The 25430-nt window shown below is 33.7% G+C and overlaps 1 long non-coding RNA gene across 1 annotated transcript; it reads left to right on the plus strand.

Moving 5' to 3' along the window:
- Nucleotides 1-1876: 1876 nt before the first annotated feature.
- Nucleotides 1877-17460, plus strand: LOC145276669 (uncharacterized). The gene is made up of 2 exons (XR_013867978.1): nucleotides 1877-2141; nucleotides 15550-17460. It is a non-coding gene; the product is annotated as an uncharacterized LOC145276669 (long non-coding RNA).
- The last annotated feature ends 7970 nt before the right edge of the window (nucleotides 17461-25430 follow it).

The following is a 25430-nucleotide window of genomic DNA, read 5'->3' on the forward strand; positions in this document are numbered from 1 at the left end:
AAAAAGAGACGGTGGCTCGATGTTCATCTGAGTGACGTTACAAATCTGTAAAGATGGTATCTTTCCGTTATAACGGAATTCCACCCGGTTATGCAATTGCATGAACTCTTGTCCTAGTATAATTGGAGCACACAAGTTGGGAAGGATAGATAGACGCATATTAGTGTAAATTTGTCCATTAACAGCGATGGACGCAACACAGTGTCCTAAGGTTTTGCTCGTGAGATTCGAGGAAGCCATGCTTACCGTATCATTAGAAGGTAATATACTAAGGCCGAGTGATCTCACGATGTTCATTTGTATAAAGTTATTAGTGCTTCCACTGTCTACCATAGCTTTCAAGCAGGTACTATTAATTGTTGCATTTACTACAGAATATTGTGTGCATGGAGTGCATTGGGATGACGCAGTGAGGGCAATATATGCAGAAGTAGTCCTGGTATTATAAGTTGTTTGTTTTATTTTAGATCGGCAGACTTTAGAGAAGTGGCCCCTCTTTCCACATTTAAGGCAGTCAGCATTCCGAGCTGGGCAAATATTTCGAGAATGATTTTCTCGTCCACAGAATTGGCATCTGGCGAAGTGAGTCGCCTGATTATTTCTGGAAACAGCAGCACATTCATTAGTTAGTTCCAAACTAGAGTTATTTTCAGATTCATCTGCATGAATAGATGCCTTTGCTACAATTGATGTGTCATAAGCTGCTGCATTATGTTGGACCATTTCTAGACTTAGTGCAGTTGCTACGGCATGATCTAGGTTAATTTCAAAACTTTCAAGTAATCTCTGCCTAATAGTTGAGGAAGTGAGACCTGTGATAAATGCGTCACGTATCGCTAGCTCCGCATGTTGAGAGGCAGTAACATCTTCAAATTTACAATCCTTAGAAAGATTCTTTAGTTTTAGGAGAAACTGATCAGTAGATTCACCTTGATTTTGTTTCCTAGTGGCGAGAAGGTGACGAGCAAACACAGAATTTACCGGTTTTACATAGGTTGCTTGAAGGATGCTAATAGCCCTCTCGAATGTTGAACAGTGAGATATAAGAGAATAGACCTTCGGTGAGATGAAATTAATCAGAATACTTAACTTATTCGGAGGATTTTGAGGATGAGCGACTGTGAGAGAGTCGATGCAGTTGATGAGGGTACGAAACCAATGATTCCATTCGTCAGCGGTTGTATCTGACGATCCTTCGAATTTACCAGATCTCAGTATAGCATCCATTGTTGCTGTTAATTTTTAATTTTATGTTGAATAAATTGTAATGAAAAATAAAGACCTTTTAAGATATTAGAAAGGTTTTATTCAACATAAAATTCAGCAGGTACAACAACATGGTCGGTAACGAACGACTAAGCTGGGGAAAGGCGCCAATTTCGTTCTATTTGTAAACATCTGGTGCGCATGCGCACTAGCGCTCTAAACTCACAACATCCACGAGGCAGAGTTAGACACAAGTTCGGTTTTTAATGTCGGGAAAATCCAGCTCCCAAAAGGAGCACTCTAAATAATAACAAGAAGAAAAAAAAATGTGTCAGTCATGAAGGATTTCTCCTCCTTGAAGGATTTCTCTGTCACTGACCGGGGAAAAAAGGTTAAGTGTAGCATAAGAACAGATACTTCATTGTAATCTTAGCCCGAACAGTAGTTCCACTAATCGGATTAATCCAAATAATAATGAAATGTTCAGTCTTAAACAATAAACTTGATTTTAATATCTGCATATATTTTATAATTTTAAATGAATTGGGCACACAAAAAGAGACATATACAGGAGAAATCCTAATAAGCCTTAAATATTAACAAATATAATCTAAACTTGATTGATTAAAAAAAAAAAAAACTAATGAAACGATATTTTATCACAAGGAACGAAATAATGATTACACCGCGTTATGATGCCCTAAATTCATTCTTCTTTAACAGTTGATTTTCTGTTTAAATAATTTAACGTTTAAAGCGCGTTGTTCGTCTTTTAATTTTAATTCTTTGATATTTCATATAGTTTATTTCTTAGTGAATAATACAAAAGTTGCATCATTTTACTGTGAAATACTAAGAAATAAATTGTCTGTTTTGAACACAAAAGAAACATGAATTCATCCCACTTTTTTCTTATTGAATTACTGAAATAAAAGGTAAGTTTTTTTTTTAATTTTTATTTTAACATTGCACTAAATAACTTTTCAAGTACATTTAAACATTAAAATAAGTTTACTTGTCTTGCAATCTAATAAAAAAAATATGACAGACCTGAGCAAAAGAAATGTATGAATCGCCAGTTATATATATATATATATATATATATATATATATATATATATATATATATATATATATATATATATATATATATATATATATATATATATATCCACACAGTACTGTTTCATTGTATCACAGCTTATCAATACGGCTAGACAGGCAACTACTTCAAGGTAGGATCGAAACCCGATGGCCCAAACGACAATTACTTATGGGAGAGTAATAATATTTACTATAAAACAATTAGCTTAATTTGATTTGGTCGAATTGTTAGACAACTGAGCACAAAAAACTGTTGCTTGTTCAGTATTTAAATTTTTGGTGTAACCGAAGAATGGGTGACCCTAGATCCGGCCATACCGGTGATAGGTGAAAACCTTGAGTAGAAGAAATAATAGTCTCCTTTGGTAACCGAACTCCCGTTTTTATTGTAAAACAAATAAACAAATTGCCATGCAAGAAATCGTGAAACTTTTGTACACCTTTTTATTTTTGGCAAATTTTTATGACGTGCCCCAGCCTATTATAAACACCAAAACCTCCCCATGTTAAGAACAACTTTCAGAATAAACGCCCCTCAACCTGGAAAGCTGTTCTTAACATGGGGAAGTTGGGGGGGGGGTATTCTGAAAGCAATTCTTAAGATGAGGTGGTTGGGGGCTTCTATACTACACTGGAGCAACTCTTAAAAAGTACCTTATTTTTTATGTATATTTTCAAAAATAAAAATACTTGATGAAATTTTGCGTAAAATCTATATTCCTAAATATTTTTTTATTTTTACTTGCATTTATCTAGTTGATTTGCATATTCTTTTAAAAATTCATTTTAATTAATTCCATATTAGTTTTTTCGGTTTTCTTATGAGATGATCATCTTTAGTCATCTATTACATGTAATTATTTTCAAGCAGATGTTCTACATGATTTATACTTGCGTAATATTTGCGTAAAAAGGTTATAGTAAACACAAACTTCTTCTATATATATATATGTGTGTATGTATTTGTTTGAAAAAATTTGCCTACCAAACTACTCTGTCAGTTTTTTCTCTACATACATGAAACTTAATATATAGGGTATTCGAACCCATGCGAAACTTCATATTTGGGTTTTAGCTAATGGAAAATTATTGTAAAAGTGTGAAAAATACAGAAATGGCATTTGCCAGGTGAAGATTGAATGGTGGCATTAAAAATATGCATACGTAACGTAATAGCTATTGGTTCATATTTTAATTTTTAGCTTTGCAGTAAACATCTCTTCATAGCTCAGGCATTAAGGTCAAAGGAAAAAGTAAATTGTAAGCTAAACATTTTGGTTTCGATTTTTTGGAGGTGGCGCATAAGTCATTCTTTTTTTTTTTTAAACTTTTTAAATCATTTCTATATATTGGGTCCAATATGATGGACTCTCCATCGATTTTCGACGTATGAGACTCCGACAATTGACCTGAAGGTCTAGAACTCAGCGTGTCGACATTCACTTAGACGTATGTGGCACTTTAGTCCTGCTAGAGACTTGCAATGGCGACCGCAGTGGTGACAGACATATAAATGTGAGAATTTAGCTCCACACTGCTTCGTATTATTTTTTGACTTGAGTCTCGCTTCTTTTAGTTTTTCATTGCAAAACGCCGAGAACTCCTTGATTTTTCTGTCACACATTTCTATCCACTTCCTTCTGTCTTTTGCAGTTAGCTCAATGTTGTTATATTCAATATTTAGAACCTGCAAATTAGACTTTATTTTGTCTTTGTAACGCAACCATGGTCGTCCCACGTTTCGACGGCCTCTATCTAATTGGCCTTACAGGAGTTGCTTCGGTATCCTATCATCATCCATTCCAATATATATGGGTCCAATATAATATAATAATAAATATGACATCTGCATTAATCAAAATATCAGGTTTAAGCATATTTTACGACCGGGCAATGTCAGGCGACCTGTTAGTTATAAATAAAATGCTTTTTTGTTTGTTTTTTAATAGAATACAATGTTTTCCCAATGGTTGGAACTATTTTTGTATTATGAAAATATATTAGAAAATAGAATACAATATTTTTTGTATTGTTTTTTATTTTGATCAATAGAATACAAGGTTTTTCAATTGTTTGAATCTGTTTTAATATTACAAAATATATAACATCATTAGATATTTATCAATTTCTTCATATTTTTAGAAAAATAGATTGCAATGTTTTTTGTTTCACTTTTTTGTATTATTAAAATATTGTCAAAAGAAAAATAAAACAAACTTTAATAAAGATAATTCTAGGGAAAATTGTGGAAACCAAGAAAATGGCTTACCATTAAAGCGCTTGTGTGTGTGCATCGTGTGGAAAAAACCTGCTGGGGGGGTAGAAAGAATGAAGATTGCAATGCTCACAACTTTTATAACCAGTGATTTTGCAAAATGATGCAAAATCTTGACTGTATAAAAGTAGGTCACAGACAGAATGCATACAGACGGTTATAGCAAAATCCTTGGAGACGAGTCACCTTGCTTTCTTGCCTTTTATGTTTTTATTTTTTTGTGTTACAAGCTATTTAGGCATTATGGACAAATTCAACCTGAAGTTGACCCTTAATTTCGACAGTTTGCCTACTGGCATTTCTGTCAAATGGTTTAAAAAGACTAAACACATTTACTGGCTGTCCAAAATAAAAGAGTCAGCACTGGTCATCCCACCAAGGCTAACAAAAGGACTATGACATTTACAAGCAACGGGGATGACATAGACCTGGAAGAAATTAAACAAGCACTATATGTGGTCTTTGGTTTAGGCCCACCCATTACCTGAAAACAATTCACTGAACAACGGCTTGGACCAGGCTAAATAGTGGACGTCTACCTGGCTGATTTTAAGAGGTTTGTCATACCGTTCAGTGGAGCAAATGACTGCATACTAGGATGTGTCTTTTTAGTGGGTATTCCTGACGACACCAGTGAGCTATTGCAAGCATCTTTGAGGCTTAGTAAGCTTGAACTGGATGAATTACTAGCCAGGACCCAAAACATTTTGAAAGACACAGGACCAGCTGTGCCATCTATGCTTACCTGAACCATGATCAGACGACCCAAGATACTACAGGTGTGGTGGGTCAACCATTTCTCTAGGGACTGCCAAAGCCAGAGCAATACAGGGGACACAAATAACCTAAGAGCATGAGGAGGAATATGTGGTGATCTTTGCAACAAACTAGGCAATCTAGTGCAGAATTGTTTGGGAAATTAGAGCAGGATCAAAGTACCATCGCTACTTTTGCTGCAGGTCGGTCAATAAATTCAATGTTGCCTGTGGTTGATGTGGAAGTTGATGGCATATGGTGCTCAGTGCTCATCAACACCAGGTGTTCCCAATCAATAGTTAGTGTGAATCAATGCTGGACCTGGAAAAGTTAATGAATAAGAATTTGGATGAATAGTGTCCCAAGTTTTCTATGGAGTTGGAATTGTGTCGATGCTCATGGATGGAAGTGTTTAAACCAAAGTCAATGTTCTGGTGGCTCGAGGGAAACCCCTTGGTTACAACCTGCTGCTTGAAATGTTAGCCATCATAATGACTTATATTCATACCTATCCAACACCAGTTTTTCTCCATCTCAAGCTTCCTTTTTTGCCATCAGTATAGTGCTGGATCATCTTCTACAACATTACCTAATCGTTTCAACATTAGACCTGTAGCCAAATGAACTCGCATCAACTCATGCATTCAGTTTGTGCTTGGATACATGCAACTCTCCCCGGGCAGGATTGTTTCTACATATTTTAGTCAACGTTTTGGCCATCATTTGCTGGAGAGAATTGTCATCGACTATTGCGTCCCATCTTTTTGTGACCACAGTTGCTAGTCTTTTTTGTACTCCTGTTGCTACTTGGAGGCATCCACAGACAGGTAAATGCCTTACTAATTTATGGCAAATAGAAAACGTGATATGCCACGTTAACACACTAGGTAACTCTGGAATCAGGCTCCCTTATTTCCATCATAAAGTATTACATTCTTCCCAAACCTCAAGACCCAACACGAGCGTCCCATCCTTTAAACGATTAGGGTCCTTGCTTATTAAACCGAAAAATTCCAGTTTCATTTGAACTGCATGTGCAAATATGTCTTTATTAATGTACATGTCATCAATGTAAGCTGGAGTAACTTTCACTGTGATCTCATCTTGCATCAAAACAGTTTTAATGATAGCTGTCATTATTAAAGGTGCTACGTTTAGCTCAAAACCTAAGCCTATCACAGTATCGTTTTCCCTTGATTATCTCTGTCTTAAATGGCCCCAGTGACTCATGGACTCATATCTGTAGGTAAGCTCTCTTCAAATCTAGCAGTGCTACATTACTCCCTTTCTGATACCGCTCTCATAGTTTAGCAGTGCACATATCTGCATTTCTGGTAAAAGTATCAACATGCTGATTCAATTCATAATAATCCATCACGGTTGAATTTTGTGTTCAATCAGTTGTTCAACAGCCATGAGCGGAATTAATCCTTTAAGTGGCTCTAGACATTCTTGGGGGTATGGTATTAATCAACTATTATCAATTTATGTCTGAAGTTCTTCATATGCAGCCTGATTCTTGGTAGAAACTGTATTGAATTCAACTTACATCGTCACCAACACTCGCAATAGTAAAACAATAACCTCGTGACTGTAAATGACACTGTTCCTTCTTCTAACTCAAGCTTGCTTTTTATGCAGTTTCTTATCCTATCTCATTTGCATGTGTGCCCTCTGGTTTCCCATGATCTTGCGATCTCACGAGACCACAGTTTATAAAACACCAGGCGCCATCTTTTTTTCTCTTTTCCCACCCAACACTGCCCTGCGGCAAGTCCACCCCTCCTCCATCACACCACCGCTCGCATGCATATCTACACAATGCACAAATACGTGGACGCTTGCTACTCTGGTGAGTATTACACTCCCCCCCTGATCTGATGATCAAACAGAGTGCACTGCAAGGTTGGTTTCCTAGTCCGCTTACTTCTGCGAAGGGACACATTCATAGGTTCTGGTTCTGGCTCTGGTTCTGACTCAGGTTCAGGTTCAGGCTCTGATTCAGATTCAGGCTCAGGTTCTGATTCAGATTCAGGTTCAGATTCTGGTTTTGGTTTTGGGTCCGGTTCTGATTCTGTTTCCGCCGTGTCAGATGAACTTTAATCATCACTCTCTGGTCTGTTGATTTCGTTCATAAGTAGCTCATCACTTGAGGATTCATTGCTCTCCTCTGTAGATGTATGATGCACCTCAGAAACCAGGTGAAGATCGCTCACATGGCACGGGGTTCCGTCGGCTAGGACTGACTGCTGGCTGATCACCCCAGAGATTCGTCCTCGCTTGAATTTGGTGGTGCACCAGTTTCCAGGTGGTCTCACCCAAACTAGATCCCCTACCTCATATTTGGCATGTCTTTTCTGGTTGATTGGCTGTGCAGCATCAATTCCCTTTAATCTAACACGATATGTGTATATAGCATTGGCCGACGCTGTTGTAGATAATTTCCCATCCTTTGGTGTGACGTTATACCAATACGTGGCCTCTGTAATGGTAAATTGCTTTCTGGCAGCAATTCTCTTAATGCTATTGTGGCTCCTCTCACCAATGCCATTCCCAGATGGCACATGAGCGCATTGCAGCCATAGTCGGATGTCCCATTCATCTAACAGCTGCTGAACTTGGCTGCAGAAAGCAGCATCGTTATCCGTCTCTTCCGGCGCACCCTGCTCAAAAAAGATGGATGACAAGACGCGAACAACACTTGCCGAGTTTTGTCTAATCATGTGTCGTCATACCGCAAAATGTGTGGGTCCACAATTGATAAGAGTTTGAAAGGTTTACCACTGTAATGGATAATGTCCATCGTCACCCGCTGCCACATCTTCTTGACGTCCAATCGTCCTTTTCGCCATTGCTCTAGTGCAGAATCAATAGACTGACACACTTCACAATGCCTGACATCTGCCTTTGTCACTGCTGGGTCCATACGTCTCGCAAAATACACTGTTCTTTTGACACCTGGATGTCTGCTCTGTGCATGAATCTTCTGTATTTGACATGGGCTAATCGCGCCAATTGCAACTGCATGAGATCGAGCAGTGTGCCCCAGACCCATCATTACAGCTCGATACCATCTGTGAGGTACATGGGTTAGTTGGCTGGCACAATTTTTTTAGTGAATTCATTACATAATATTATATATATTTTTATTTATTTATTTATTTGCACTATGTGTTGATTTTCTGTTTGTAAAACACTGGTTCTCTTTAATCCCCTTCTCCCAATTTTGAGTAATGTCAGAAATGATTCTTAAATGATACCTTAATTTACATGTTTGCACATGCAACAGAAACTGACGATAACCTGCAGCTGATTAACCTTCTTACTTATATACTCTTTAAGAGTAATGCCTAAACATTTTACAGAAAAAATATTAAAAAATACTACAAATTAAAAAAATACAAAATAATTTTCAAATTACTTAAAAAAACCAAAATAAGTTACGCAATTCAGTCCAGAAATAGTAATTATCCAGTAATAGGTGATCATTTTATGTTAAATGTATTTCAAGAAATTGTCCTTCACTATTAAATTTAAAATATTGACATAAAACCAAGACCGAAATGTCTTTTGAACAAACGAAATTTTGTAACTCTTAGAGTCTTTTTCTTCGCCTTTAATTATATTTCCTGTCTTTGTTCTTCCATATATTATTAAGCATGTTTGCAGCCCACTGTTGCTGATTGTCTATTCACAATTTCTAAAGATCAGAACCTCAAAAATTCCTTTTTCTTTCTAACTTGCATAATTTTATTTTTTCCATGTATTTTGTTCTATTGATTCCATGTTTAAAATTAATTTATGTGTATTTTATTTATTGCATGATTAAATTTTTTAACTCATAGTTTTTTATTCTTTATCTCTCCCCTTTAATAGTATTTTACCCACAATGATAAGACAAAAGTGCTTAATACAGGGTGGAAGATAAAATTGTCGCCCTTATAAGACGACATGATTCCATTTACGTTTGGTGAAAAGCGGTTTTCATTTTTTGTTGCAGACCATCTACGAGTTTGCCAGTTGTGTACAAATCCAAAAAGAAACAAGAGTCTTATATCATGTCTAAAAGTAACACAAGATCACAGATATGCTGCTGTACAAGGCATGCTTTCTACCAATCCAATCATGACAACAGGACCATTGCTAGCACCTTAAAAATGCAAATCCGGATGGTTCAATGCTTGAAAGCAAAGCTCAACGCATTGGACGACTCATAGTTATGGTTTGTGGTGTGGTTTGAAGTGAGGGCTACATCATGCCACCTTATATCTTTGAAGTCGGCTTGAAAGTCAACACTAAAGTATACCCGGATGTGGTGAAGAGTGTAATGATTCCCTGGTGCAATCAGGTGGCCATTGACAGACTCTGGGTGTGTCAGCAGAACTTTGTGTTAGCCCAAAAATCCAAAGAGACTCAGGTTTTGCTTTAGAAGGAGTGCTACGACTTTATATACTTCTCTCACTGCCTCTCTCCTCCCAACCTGAACCTGCTGCACTACTTTTGGCCATACGTTGAGAACATCACTAACCTGACCTCCCACATCAATAAAACCAGCCTGTTCGCCGCCATTTGCCAAATATTCACCGAGCTCCTACCAGCGATTGTGGAAAAGGCATGCTCCCAGTTCCAGACCAGTACCAAGGCAATGATTGAGGCTGAAGGCGTTACATTGAATAGATGGCAGCTTTATTACCTAATCAAGTTACTTGAATTGATTTTTTCAATAAAAGTTTTACAATAAAGCTGTAATGTTGTTTTCTTTAAGGCGACAAATTTATCATTCCATTCTGTAAAATATGTTTTCATTTTCTACCAGCTCCCTGCTTCCTTTACTGTATAAACAGGCAGAAATTTAAATGTGACCAAATATACAGTTGTGTAACTAACTTATAATGTTCTATTTGTATCACCCCCTTATACACATCCCTTTATGTCTCTATGAGGCTTATTTGAGGTTAATAAGAGTTTTTTCTTTTAAACTAGTGGGTAAATAATATAAAAGCCCTGCAAAACAACCATATATGCTTTTTTGTTGAGGTAAATATCACTATTAGAATCTAAAAAAAAATTATTACATAGTTACTATTAATCTTAAAAATTATCAAAGCATTTTCTATAGATGTATTAATCTTAAAAATGAGCAAAGCATTTTATGATTGAAAAGATGTAAAAAGAACAAAAACTGATACAACACTATATGTCTGAAGCATTAGGTTAGTTAAAAAAATGATTAACCAATCAAAAAACGTATTTCAAAATTTTCCTTAAAAAGTTAAAAAATTAATATGTCTGAAACAGGTTCACTAATGTTCCAACCATTTCTGGGACTGAAACAGGTTCACTAGTGATATTCAGGACTTGATACATATATATTGAATTATTTTGGTGCTGATTTATTAGAAATACTAAATCTGATTTAGTCAACAGTTTTTACACAAAGGGTTATATTTTAATTTAAGAAAATATATATCTAACAAAATATAAAAATGCTGATGACACGACCATCTACGGCAACACATCAAAGGCTGTAAATGACAAAGTTCTCTCTGATTCTCTCCTCTGATCTCGAGCGCGTGGTTCAGTGGGGGAAGATGTGGCTGGTTACCTTTAATGCATCCAAAACCAAACTCCTATCCTTACATCATCAATGCTCTGATCCCCATCTGGCATCAATTGTGATGGATGGCTCTCGTCTGGGTGAGGCCCCGTGTTTTGACAAGCTTTTGGGTTTGACCTTTACTCCTGATCTGAAATGGAACACGTACATCAAGTCTGTTGCTAAGGTCGCTGGAAAGATGGTGGGATCCTTCTACCGCTCCAGAAGATATCTCACTACTGATGCAATTCTCTATCTATATAAAAGCCAAGTACGTCCAAGGATGGAATACTGTTGCCATATCTGGGCAGGAGCTGCTAAAAACAGCCTATCCTGCCTTGACAGAGTACAAAATAGACTTCGTGGCTTAGTGGGGGATGCCCTTTTCTCTACCCTGCAACCTCTCTCCCACAGAAGAGACGTTGCGAGCCTATCCTTGTTTTATCGTTATTTTCATGGCAGGTGCTCGTCTGAACTCCAATCTCTGGTCCCCCCTCGCCAATCTTTCACGAAAAACACCCGTCTAGCTGAATCCACTGTGAAAAATTTCCCCCACTCTATATCTGTGCCTAAATCAAAACGCGGATTCCATGAACAAAGCTTCTTTCTTAGAACTGCACGCCTGTGGAACTCTGTTCCGTCTGCCTGCTTCCCTCCGGACTACAACTTGGATGTCTTCAAGTCCAACGTTAACAAATTCCTAATGAGCCGCCCCCTTAATTAAACACTTCATCAAATCCCCACACTAACGTAATGTACTTGCAATAACCCTCATCCCTGAGTGGCTTTCGGACCTTGATAAGTGGTGATCACTGTGTAAAAAAAAAAAATATATAAGAGTAAGAGCAAAGATACTTGTGATTTGTGCGGGATTTTGCTGTATGCCCAGGTACCTGCAAAGCGAGTACCTTAGCGTATAGTATAATCCCGACCTTAACATTTTACCTTGAAAAATAGTGTGCATTATTCCTAGGTCCAAGACCATCATTATGCAAGGTTTGGTCATGATCAATCCAGTGGTATGGTCTGTAGGAGAGTATATATATACATAGGCTATGACCTTGACATTTGATCATAACCTTGAAAAATAATGTGCAACATCACTAGGTGGGGGACCGTCATCATGTTCGGTTAAGCTTGGTCTAGTTGTGTGGACTGTAGAAGAGTATGTAGATATAGGCTATGACCTTTACCTTTGGCCATTACCTTTCAAAATGGGGTGCAGCATCCCTACATGGGGGAACCATCATTATGCCAGGTTTGGTGATAATCAGCCCTGTGGTTTAGACTTTAGGAGAGTTGTACACACACACACACGAACGCACCTACTTTTTATATATAGATATGGATTGAGATATGTTTGACAAAAATCCATTTTAATTGTTCTAATATGCTTTTGTGCAATTAACTCATCAGGGAATCCATCCTCTATCATTTTTTTTCTTTCTTACAAAATATTTACTTTTATATAAAAGAATTACACATATCAGACCTTCCCCAAGATTTAGAAGGGAAGGATTTGTATGTTCAACAAAGAAATGCAAGTTCCTTAAGCTTGACCATTACAAAATGAGTCCATTTTCTTTATTTGATCTGCAAGCTGACCTATAAATTAATAAATGCTTGAAAAAATCCATTTAGAGTAAGTAGAATAGGAAAAATATGTTTGCAAATTTTAGAAAATTTTCCTTTACTGTATAAACAGGCAGAAATTTAAATGTGACCAAACATACAGTTGGGTAACTAACTTATAATGTTCTATTTGTATCACCCCCTTATACATATCCTTTTATGTCTCAATGAGGCTTATTTGAGGTTAATAAGAGTTTTTTTCTTTTAAACTAGTGGGTAAATAATATAAAAGCACCGCAAAACAACCATATATGCTTTTTTGTTGAGGTAAATATCACTATTAGAATCTAAAAAAAATTTATTACATAGTTACTATTAATCTTAAAAATTATCAAAGCATTTTCTATATATGTATTAATCTTAAAAATGAGCAAAACTCTCAGAGATAAATCTAGTCTCATAGATGACTTCAATGCTGCACACTGCAGGATTTTGAGCCACCACAGAGTGGGAAAAATAAGTAACAATTGACTACGTTTTATTTCTTTTTGTAAAGAACAGAACCTCTGCAACACTAATACATTATTAAAAAAAGCAAATAGTCACAAAGCATCTTGGATGCATCCTTGTTTAAAAGATTGGCACGTGATTAACTTCAGCATAAACAAGATTTGTGACTACAAAGACCTTAACTGCACTCCTTTTTACGTGTTATTTATCTCATCAATCACAAAAACGTATTAATATTTGCCACTGAAATCATCAATATGAAAGTGGTCTGAACTCTCTATACCGATGGATAATGCACTCAACACTATTAAACAATCATGTAATGTGTTACATGAAGTGACACATTTGAGGTAAAAATCATCACCTGACAACACTTGCTCGCCTGCACAATGTAAGAGAAAATCAACAGATGGCAGCATGCAACTACTCAACAAACGTTCCCCGTACCTATACATGCACTTACTGTGGGTTACAATTAAAATTACTAGTGGGATTTAAATGTGATCAGCTATTCTAGCATCACTAAAACAGTGAAGAATCTTATTGTCAGAACCTCATATGTCGAAGATTACAAGAGTTCCTTATATATATTGTTTTCTTACCATGATGATACTGGCTCATGTGATACAAAAACGAACCATGGAACACGTTGTAGATAAAATATACCCTGAGTCACAATGTGTTTTTGCCTACACTGTGGAATCATTCATGTGATATTTGTGCTGGAGTAACTTACTGAGAAGTCACGAGAAAATAATAAGGAATTCTGCATGGTGTTTTAGGCATTACAAACGCTTTTGATTTGGTCAATAGAACAACTTTGTAGAGAGTTCTGAAGATTCTCAGAGTTTTTGATATGGTAAACATTATTTTATCCTTTTTAGAAGCCATAAAAGAATCAGTTTTCTCCGATGATGTCTCACCAGATGTTTTTTATATCATCAATGATACCAAAATGGATGTGTGATGCCCTACACCCGGTTTTATTGGTTTTGTTTTTTCAGTGATGCTAAATAAGGCATTTAATGATTTATCATCAGGCGTTTATTTTCAATTCAACGCAAACAATTCAAGGCAAAAACTCTTTCTAAACCATATTTAAAAAATCGGATTTCTTATGTTAAATGTCATCATATACTCTCTTGAGGATATAAAAGCTTCAATTGTGTCGGATAGTGTATCATCGGATCCTTTTGGTGTCATCAACAGTACCAAATAAGGATTTGTGATGGTGCAAGTTTTATTTGCCTTGTTTTTTTTTCGTTTTTAGTAATGATTAATTTTGTGTTTGTTGACTCCTCATCAGGTGTTGAATTTCAATTCAGGACTATTGGAGGACTCTGCAACCCCCAGTAATTCAAGGAAAAACTCGTTGTCTGAACAGCCATCACCAGAGATCTTGGTGCCACATCTTATGAAGTCAGTCATTTGTTTATCGTTTATCAAGCTAATACTGAAACAAGTTCTTGGAGTGAAATAGAATCTATCTGCACATTGCTTTCCTGAAATTCCTCTCCATGTTGATTGCTAAAAATAGAAATATCTGAATTTACCCATCGGGTAAGAAAAATCAGTACATCCTGTGCACTGTATGATGAGAATACTAATCGAATTGCAACAGCCAGTGCATTTGGAAAGATTAGGCATCGACCTTAACACGAGCTTGGATTAGATTTAAAACAAATGCCTTCCCCTGGAAATGTTTGTGAACAATATGCGATATTTCTCTTTGTGATAAGCTTGCAAACATCGATTTATTTCTTAAATGTAACATTACAGGAATTGAGATGTTTCTCATGCAGTTACAGCTATGTTAGGCGTGCAGAATGTCTAAAATACTGACTTCTAGTGAACTTAATGATGAAGTAAGGAGTTATGCGTCGCCTTTGTGGCGATACAAAGACAGATTGAAAAGTAATCTTGGGTTCATAAACATGCAGCCAGGAAGCTATCAGGAGATGGCCATGCAGTAGACTGCATATCGTTTCAAGTATCAAACTAGAGCAACAAATAAACAAGTTCTCACTTTTATAATGTAAAAGAAAATTGAGAGATGGCAACATGCTTCCAGTACCCGTACCTGCAGTTCATGTAGGTTACAATGCAAAACGATGGTGAGAATGAATTATAATGTAAATCGATAGTGGGATTGAAATGTCAAAAAATGATTCAAGCACCACGGAAAGTGTGAAGAATCTTATTATTAGAACTTCATGTTGAAGAAGATGGGAAAGTGCATTATAGACACACATATATGATCAATGTTTCTATTTTTCTGACCACAATGACAATCATAAAAATTCTAGGTAATTTGGTTTCTAAACCATGTTCTAAGCAGTCCCTTTATCAAGTAATGATGTGTTAAGTTAGAAAATATTTGGTTATTTTTCTAATGTGTTTGATACGAGTTTTAGATTAAAAGATAATTCTAGAGTTTGTGAGATTAATCTAATAATATTGACAATAAACAGACTACTAATATATGAATGACGATACTAAAATAATGAATTTCATTTTTGTTTATTTACAGATGTTCCTGCTTGAACGTTTTTATTGAATTTTAATGGATCCTCATTTTGTTAAACCTTATGCTATAGATAATTGTTGCCTCTGTGGAAGAAAAGCGTAACACATGTAGGAAAATTAATTTATAGTGATGCTACTATTTAATTAATTCTTTGAAATTATGGAGAAAGCCACACATATTGAAAATAACATTTCTTTCGTGAAATGTGTTTGATACCCGAATAAATAAAATGATACAAAGAGATAAAAATCACACTTTTGAGAAGACTATTCAGTGCTAAAGATCATAGCAGTAAGAAATATCTCTTACAGATATAACATCAAATAAATGCTGTATTCTTAGGAAGTAAGTACTCTTTCTCAAATTTGGTTAAACATTTGTGAATTTATACTAAAAAGCAAGAATAAAAAGCAATAGCTTCTTCAACTACTTTGACATTTTGTTCCAGAGTCAACTGTATTAAAACATGCAGGTACACAATGAAGAAAAGCCGCATTCTTGTGAAATGTGTGGATATTCTTGTTATATGAAATCAAAATTAGTGATACACAAGAAAACTCACACTGGGGGAAATCCACAGTCTTGTCAAGTGTGTGGATCTTCTTTTTCCAAAAAATCAACGTTAGTGAGACATATGAAAATTCACACTGGGGAAAAACCACATTCTTGTGAAGTGTGCGGATATTCTTGTTCTCAAAAATCAACGTTAGTGACGCATATAAGAATTCACACTGGAGAAAAGCCACATTCTTGTGAACTGTGTGGATATTCTTCTTCTAGAAAATCAAATTTAGTGACACATATGCGAACTCACACTGGAGAAAAGCAACATTCTTGTGAAGTGTGTGGATATTCTTGTTCTGAAAAGTCAAAGTTAGTAAGACATATGAGGACTCACACCGGAGAAAAGCCATATTCTTGTGAAGTGTGTGGATATTCTTGCTCTAATGAATCAAATTTACTGACACATATGAGAACTCACACTGGGGAAAAGTCACATTTTTGTGAAGTTTGTGAATATTCTTGTTCTAGAAATTCAACGTTAATAAGACATATGAAAACTCACACAGGGGAAAAGCCATATTCGTGTGAAGTTTGTGGATATTCTTGTTCTGAAAAGTCAATGTTAGTAAGACATATGAGAACTCACACTGGGGAAAAGCCACATTTTTGTGAAGTGTGTGGTTATTCTTGTTCTGTAAAATCAATGTTAGTGTCCCATATGAGAACTCACACTGGGGAAAAGCCACATACTTGTGAAGTGTGTGGATATTCTTGTTCTACAAAATCAAATTTAGTGAGACATATGCTAACTCACTCTAGAAAAAAAGAAAACTTTAATGCCTAATAGACACTATCCTCGAGTGTCTAAGGTCTCTTAATATAAGAGTCTTTCAGGACAAACTTGCATGAGGATAGTTTTCCCTACAGGTAAACACTGACTACATATTCAAAACCAAATAGTACTCATGGTACAAATAAGACCTCTGTATTGCTAACTACACTGGTTTTACGATGAATGGTGCACCTTGTCCAATTGATGTTACCTCAATTAACAGTACAAAACTGAATACACCGTCATACAAGAGAAAATTAATTTCCTGAAATCTAATAAGACCGAGTGACTACAAGAACGATATACTATAACATATTTTAATGACGATTGGAAACGGAAATAATGTTCTAAACTCCTTTAGTAACTCAATGTTTGAGAAATACATCTGAACTTTAATGAAATTTTCGAATATCTATCTCATATAGAGATCAAGTTTTAGCCTCATGAATGGGCCCCTTCATTTATATTGTTCTGAAAAAGAATATTTTGTGCGACATATGAGAAATCACACTGTAATAATGGAAACTGTCAATGAATGTCTTGAGAGAAAATTCAAATAAAGGAAAAAAGCCACATTATACTGTGTTGATATATTTTTCTAAAAAATCAAAGTTATTGAAACACATGAGACTTTGCATTTTTTTTAATTGTGTGAATATTTTTTTTCGGAAAAATAAAGTTTAGTGACATGAAAAAAAGCACTATTGGTAAAAGCAACAGCCTATACTGGAAAAGCTACATTCTTGTATAGTGTATGAATATTTTTATTCTGAAAAATGAAGGTGACACATAAAAATGTATAATGCATAAGTTTTTCAATTTGTAATAATTTTTCATTATTGATGACATTTGATGAATGTTTTTACTTAGAACTTAAAATATAACTTTTCAAAAATGCTGTTCAAAAAGTCAGTTTTAGCGATTATATTACTCTCTGCAACCTTTAATTTTATTGGTCATTATAAAATAAGCAAAAACATTATTTATAGTGATTAAATAGAATTAAAATTAGAAAGTAAATCATTATTTACTAATGAAAATTAAGCAGGACGAGTCGGCTAAGTAGCTGTCAAACACCGATTCAAAATCTGGATAGTTGCTTAAAGCATTCCTCTAGAAGCCCTGAAACCTCTCACTAATCTTATGCGTCATAACAAGGGTGTCTTCTCCTAGGTTTTTTACCTTATGAATATTATTCAAATTACACCATAAGGCAGCTTTATGTTAAGCAGTATTAACATTTACTGGGTTGTTTGAAATTCTCTTTTACCTAACCCTAACTACATGGTCTTCATACTGCTAACTGGTCTAGCAATTGATTATTAATTTTTCAGTATTTGTTTTAATGAGGAACTTCAGCTAAATAATCCCATGCCTCAAAAATTAATTTTGGTTGTTAATTTTTGATATTTTTGTTAATATGGTCCCATAGCGAAATCACCACAACCATAATGTGATTCACGTTTTGTTTACGCGATCATGCATAAAGACTCTGAAAAATAGTCAGATAAGTATTTTTCAAATTAGATTTCAAGATCAGTTTGGCATATGAAATGAAATAACCCCTGGCTTTCTGACCAGAAAGGATGTAAGTGACATATAAGTGTTCTGGTTAAATGTTTATATATAGCATATTCTTTTTATGAACTGGGACTAAGGATTATATAGGGTTACGGTTGATTTGGAAGGTCTGTTATGTCATGGATAACATTAGTGATATGGTTTGAATTTTTTCTCCTAAAACATATACACAATTTATCTACCTTTGTAAAAATATACTTGAAAACCTGCGCGGATAGACAATGCTCCAAAAATGGTTGATGATTTTATGTTAAATTTATATGAAAAACTGATGTTCTGCTTTAAATTTTAAAATATATTTTTACAACACGTAATCGTCTAAAGAAGGAAAATTTTATTTAAATATGCAGTTTTTGCTAGGGTACACATCTAAAAATTTATTACCAATTATTTTAATATAACAATTTCTGTGGTGCATAAAAATATATAAACTGCAAAATACATTATTTATGTTTCTTAGTGCAAGATTTTTATCTAAATATGTTTGGCTAAAAAGCAAATATAAAATTTGTATAGAGACCATCTCTGCTTCATCACCACTAAGTAAACAATTGTTGTATTTGATAATATAAAAAAACAGTCGCAAATATTTGAGTGATAACCATTTCAACATTTGTGAGTTTACCTCTTCAATATACCCAATGGTTCTTTATAATTAATAATCCATTAGGAATTTAATATTTTATTTTTATTTTAAAAATGTGGTTTTAGTTTTCAATTTTGCCATTTTTATTTTGAAATATTAAGCTTCCAACATTTATTATAATTCTGCAAGTGTGTTTACCGGGACCATTTTTATATAAATTAGACATTGTTCATAATGTCTGCCAATCTAACATGCTGTTAGTTTTCTGTTGACTTCTGAATTTTGCAATGGGATTGTTGGCTGTTAATATATAACTAACGCCTAACAAATATATTTTTGTTTTAATGTTATTTTCTCACTTTTACTTTAGTCTGTTGAATGGGCAATACACTTTAGACATTACAGGAAAACGTCTCCTTACACATAATTAACACATCTTTAAGAACTGACAACGCGTTTTTATAACTTTTCATTCTTTCTTCGGTCAATTTTGTTCATTTAAATAATTTTACGTTTAATTCGTGTTTTTGTATATATTTTCTTAATGAATTGGACACACAAAATCGAAATTGTATTAATTTACTAAAAAGATCCGACAAACTGACCAAATGTTTGAATGCAAAAAAAAAAAAAAATAAATAAATTATTCAATTTTTAAAATGTGTTTTATTTGTATTGAATTTCCTAGAATAAAAGCTAAGAATTTTTTTCAATATTTAATTTTATTCCCTAATTTTTAACAATTTAATGCATTTTGCACATTTTTATATCCTAGGGGATTTGGGATAGTAGTCCACTCTAAATGCGCTGAAAGTGGAATCGGAGAAAATTTCCTCTAATATAAAAAAATCCCATTACTAAATAGACTTCCTGATTTTTACTAAATATAAATAATCTTTTTAAAAAAATCTTTATAAAAATAGGTAATACTTTATTATTTTTGCAGAAAATAAATAAAATATCAATTTCATTGTTTTATGAAAAATTAAATTAATTATTTTTAACTAAAACAAGAAATCCGGTTTAGTAAGCAGCACATTTTATGTCAAGTTGAAGTTTTTATTTAACATTCCTTATTGTATTTTTCTTTCTGCTATTTGTTATGCTACCTTTCTCTCTGTCGGCTTTCAGCCTAAGCAGGGGGCTATGTAGCAGACACAAATAGACCCCTTTTCTTCTCGCGCATTCGCTTCCTCTGAGTGAGTGATGCGGCCTTAAACTGTCCAATCTGAGGACTTGCACATGAATACGAATTAACCCCTAGGGACCAGACAGCTTCCGGTCCCAGAAGAAAACTCTCGCTCTTACGCTACCAGCCTTCGACGGTGCTACGTCTGTTCGCTTCGCTGCCCCTACTAAAGATATTGACGACAGCCACTGGCTGTAACTACCTCGTAAGACAGTGGAGACCCGACTCTACTTTCTTCCTTCCTTTCTTTCTAAAGTACGTTTTGCGAATAAACCTTTCCCTTCTTAAGTTGAAGAAGTTGTTTGTCATTTGTTAATAGAAATGTTGTTATTTTATTTTATTTTATTAAGGAAATTCCCTAAATTACCTTCCCTGTTTCTCTCTCCTTCTGGGAGACAGTAGTAGCAGCGATCGGCCATCTTTCTTTCTCTTTTGCCGGCGCTCTTTTTAGCTGAATAAAGCTTTATACAATCTATATAAATCTTCAGTCTCATTTCGAATTTTCTGAGGTGCCTTTTGGCTAAAAACCTTCATTTAAAAATAAGAAATTTGTCTTTTTTGAAGGAGGTTTTAAAGTATTTATCTTGCCAATGTGATTTTTTATTTTCATTAATTAACAAGTTTATTTCATTTTGTTGTCGATTAATTAACATCATTTCATTGTAACGGGTTGTTTTCTTTTGTTTAAGTTCATTTCGTTACTTAACATGATTATATTCTAAGTTCATTGATTAACTTGTTTTCTCTTTGAAATTTCCGGGAATAACTTCACCCGGCGCTTGCAAGTATAGTATTCGTGTATTTTTTTTTCTTTTTCTTTTTTTTTTTTTTTTTTTTTTACCACTTCGGCAATTTCTGAAACAAAGCTCATTCAGGTATGGTTTGATCGCTAACTTATTTCCTTTTGGTAAACTGCTTCAGCAATTTCCCAGACTCGTCTATGTTATTCATGTAATGATTTTTTTATTTAACAATCTTTCATTGTTGTATTGTAGTTGGTCGAGTTGTTAGACAAAAACTAACTGTTGTTTGTTCGGTATTTAAATTTTAGGTTTAACAGAAGAATAGGCGATCTTAGATCCGGCAGCTGTACCAGTGCTAGGTGGAAACCTTGAATGGAAGAAATAATAGTTCAGTTACCAAACCGGACTTCCATAAAACAAATAAATAAATTGGCATGAAAGAAAATGTGAAACTTTTGAACACACTTTTTTACGTATATTTTACAAAAATGAATAATACTTGATTTAATTTAGCATAAAATTATGAATAAAATTCCTTAAAAAAGAATACAATGTTTTCTCAATGATTTGAATCTGTTTTAGTATGATAAAAATATATTTCTTTATTAAATATTTATTGATTTCTTTATTTTTTAGAAAAATAAAATACAATGTTTTTTGTTTTACTTTTTTATATTATAAAAATATGGTCGAAAGAATACACGCGGATATCATGTAAAATATTGCTGAAGTACTCTTTTTGCAATCTGTAACGCCAGAGGAACTCCTGCAGGTAACTTTTGAAACAGTTATGTCGTTGTTAAATTAAGAAGAGTAGTTTCCGATCTATGTGAGGAACTAGAGACAAAAACTAGTTTGTTTAACTGCCCTAAAATAGTAGAATAACTCGGAAATGGGGGGGGGGGGTCATTTTATATTAATTTTGAATTCCAAAAAGATTCTCCCCTCTGAAATTCTAAAATACTTTATTTAAACAAAGGCTATTATTTGATAATTTATTTTATTTTACTTTGTGCTTGTGTGTGTGAAAATTTCTTTATTTATTAAAATATTTTTTATGCAATACTTTTGATGTTACTAAAAAAATAAACTCTTAATCATTACTAAATAATGAAACAGGAAGTCTGGGAAGTGAAACAATTTTATGTCAGTAAGCGATTTTCAACTGACACCGGTTATGGTCGCCTATGCTCCAGTTGTATCAGAAAGCGGCCATTAAAAATGATAATAAGAACTTTAATAATTCAACTTACTATCTTTTGAAGCTTATAACTACTTGAAAATGTAATTCAAACCCTAATTTTTTTCAATTAAAGGAGCAAAGACCAAATTAAAAAAAATAACAGGTTTAATAGCAAATTATGCAATACTTGTTTTTTTTAATCGATTTTCTTTAAAAAAGATTTAAAGGAAATTAATGTGTTTTACTTGCTTCGATAAATATATGTATATATAACTGCCAAAAAATCACTTACCTATAAAAAATGCTATTAAATGGGTGGTTCCTTTCTTCATTGTAAAGAATTTATCAATATTTATATTTTAAATTCCATGTATTTTTTTTAATGAAACAATTTTTTACAGCGAGGGTCGTAGAAAATCGCATTTTCGTAATGTGTTTTGTGCCATAAGCTTAAAGGCTGCTACTGCTACTGCTACTTTGGAATTTATCAAATATGGATTTGTCAAAGGGACATAATTAATGTCTCTTTTTTATTGCGTGCTGTTAATCAAATTAGTATTTTTGGTCCACCATAGTTAAAAAAAATAACACACACATTCACTTATAAGTTTTCCCCTAAAACAAAAAATCCAGTTGACCGATTTTTTTAAAATTCTCTTAATTAAATACACGAGTTTTTGATTGATATATTTTAATACTTCTTTATCAACTGAATTTTTTTAATATCTAAAAAAAGAAAACATTGAATGAAATAGAAAAAATCGTCGCCCCGTTTTGAAATGTCTATTAAAATTTAAATAACTAATTTATCACCAAAGCTTTATATATCACAAATTAAAGATAAAAGATCAATAAATAAAATATTCTAATTTAAAAAAAAAAGAAGTGTTTTTTGGAAATTTACCTGTAATATCCAAAGTGTAAAACTTTTTTTTTAAACCACATTGATTTTTTTTTAATGAAAGCCCATGTTATGCTTATATCGTCAGGTAAATACCGGACGCTGACGACAGTTTTTCTATTCCATTCAATGTTTTCTTTTTTAGATATTTATAAAAAAAATCACTCGATAAAGTAGAAAGAAAATATAATAATCCAAAACTCGTGCATTTCATTAAGAGAATTAAAAAAAAAAGAAAATCGGTCGACTGGATTTTTTGTTTAACGGCAAAAACTTATAAGTGAATGTTTGCTTTTTTTTACCTACAGAGGTCCCAACATACTAATTTTGGTTAACAGCACGCAATAAAAAAGAGACATTAATCATGTCCCTTTGACGAATCCGTATTTGATAAGTTGCAAATTCGCAGCAGCACTGCATTAAGCTAATGACGCAAAACGAGTTACAAAAATGTGAATTTCTGGGACCCTTGCTTTAAAAAATCCTTTTATTTATGGACAATTCTTATAAATGAAGAATTGAAGCAGCCATTGCTTAGTTTTTTTACAGGTAAGTGATTTTTTGGCATTTATATATATTTAATTGATTTTGGTATCAGTTTAAATTTGTTGAATTTCGTGAAATCTTTTTTAAGAGAACCGATGAAACAAATATCGTATTTGGATGAAACCTTTCATTATTTTAAAATTTGGTCTTTCCTCATTTTATTGAAAAAAAATTATGGTTTGAAATTACATTTTCATATTGATTATAAGTTTCGAAACAGAGACAGTGTATATAATCAAATGTTTATTCAAATTTTCAATGGCGGCTTCTGATACTCCTAGTACTGGTTCTCAATATTTTTAATAAACACTTTTTTCAATTTTCCATGTTGATTCTCCAGTGTTTTCTTGGGTTGAGAGAGGGTCGCTAGATTCCCACTCCTAGAGTTATAAATAAGAGCTAGGCATTATCCCTTTAATAAGTATTTACTAACTCGGTAAAAATCGTAAATGTGTGTTTCTGTGTTGTTTACGTTTGCTTTCTGCAAGGTAAATAAATAATTATCACTATAAATGATATTGACCTAAAAGCAAACATCCTACCATGTTTAAATGAATCTGATTACTATAAGTAATTAAATTATTATATAGCCGAATCCACTGTGAAACATTTCCCCTCACTCTTTATCTGTGCCTAAATCAAAACGTGTATTCCATGAACAAAGCTTCTTTCTTAGAACTGCACGCCTGTGGAACTCTGTTCCGTCTGCCTGCTTCCCACCGGACTACAACTTGGATGTCTTCAAGTCCAACGTTAACAAATTCCTAATGAACCGGCCCTTAAGTAAACACTTCATCAAATCTCCACACTAACGTAATGTACTTGCAATAACCCTTATCCCTGAGTGGCTTCCGGGCCTTGATAAGTGGTGATCACTGTGTAAATAATAATAATAATAATAATAATAATAATAATAATAATAATAATAATAATAATTTAGTGATAACTAACATTAGGATTAGATTAGTTTTATTTCATAAATGTTGAGATGTTGCAATCTAATGAAAATATTAATTCCGACATGTTTTATAAGACATTAATAAAAAGTATGAATCGTTGATTAAAAAATCTTCTGAATGAAATACTATCCAAAAATTTGTTTAGGTGATTTCTGATAAAACAATGTTTACTATAAACAATAAATAATTTAATTCGAAGTGTGTCGACTTGCTAGAAAAGAAAACTCATATTCTGCTGCTTTTTTGATATGTAATCCCAATCACCACCAACAATTACTTAACAAAACAATTTAGTTACAGATCTTTTTATTTTCTTACAAAATATGTTGTGTAATCTTGCAGTTCTGCTAAACCTAGTAGTTTACTTCTTGATGAAGTGTTAGTTGAAGAATCTTCTATGAAGATTTATAATTGACATGAAGAACTGTTCTTTAATACAATGATCATTTAGTTATTTGGATGCATGGAATGTTGTCATAATTAACCATAATTACACAAACTTTGCTAAATGAAAAGACATTACATCAAAAAGAACATCCTTACATATTAGGTTAAATTGTTTCAAAAATACCATGACAATTTGGGTGCTAAAAGCCCTTAAATTAATTAAGAAAAATAAAATGAGTCTGCCATCTTCAACGTTTTTTTCCAGAAATGATTTTCAGTTAAAGGCCCACAACTTGCATGGGTTAATATTTTAATTCACTCAATAAAAATGCCTGTTTTAAAACAATGTACTGAACTAATCAACCAATGAGGAGACATGATTTAATTTTTGTAAGTTCTCACACACTACCAAAGGAGCAAAAGTAATGGTTATCCATTACTTTTCCAATTATTGAATACCAGGTAAATATGTA

This window comes from Euprymna scolopes, chromosome 5 (genome assembly GCF_053919585.1).
Source record: "Euprymna scolopes isolate OS-2025 chromosome 5, ASM5391958v1, whole genome shotgun sequence".
Classification (NCBI taxonomy): Eukaryota; Metazoa; Mollusca; class Cephalopoda; order Sepiida; family Sepiolidae; genus Euprymna; species Euprymna scolopes.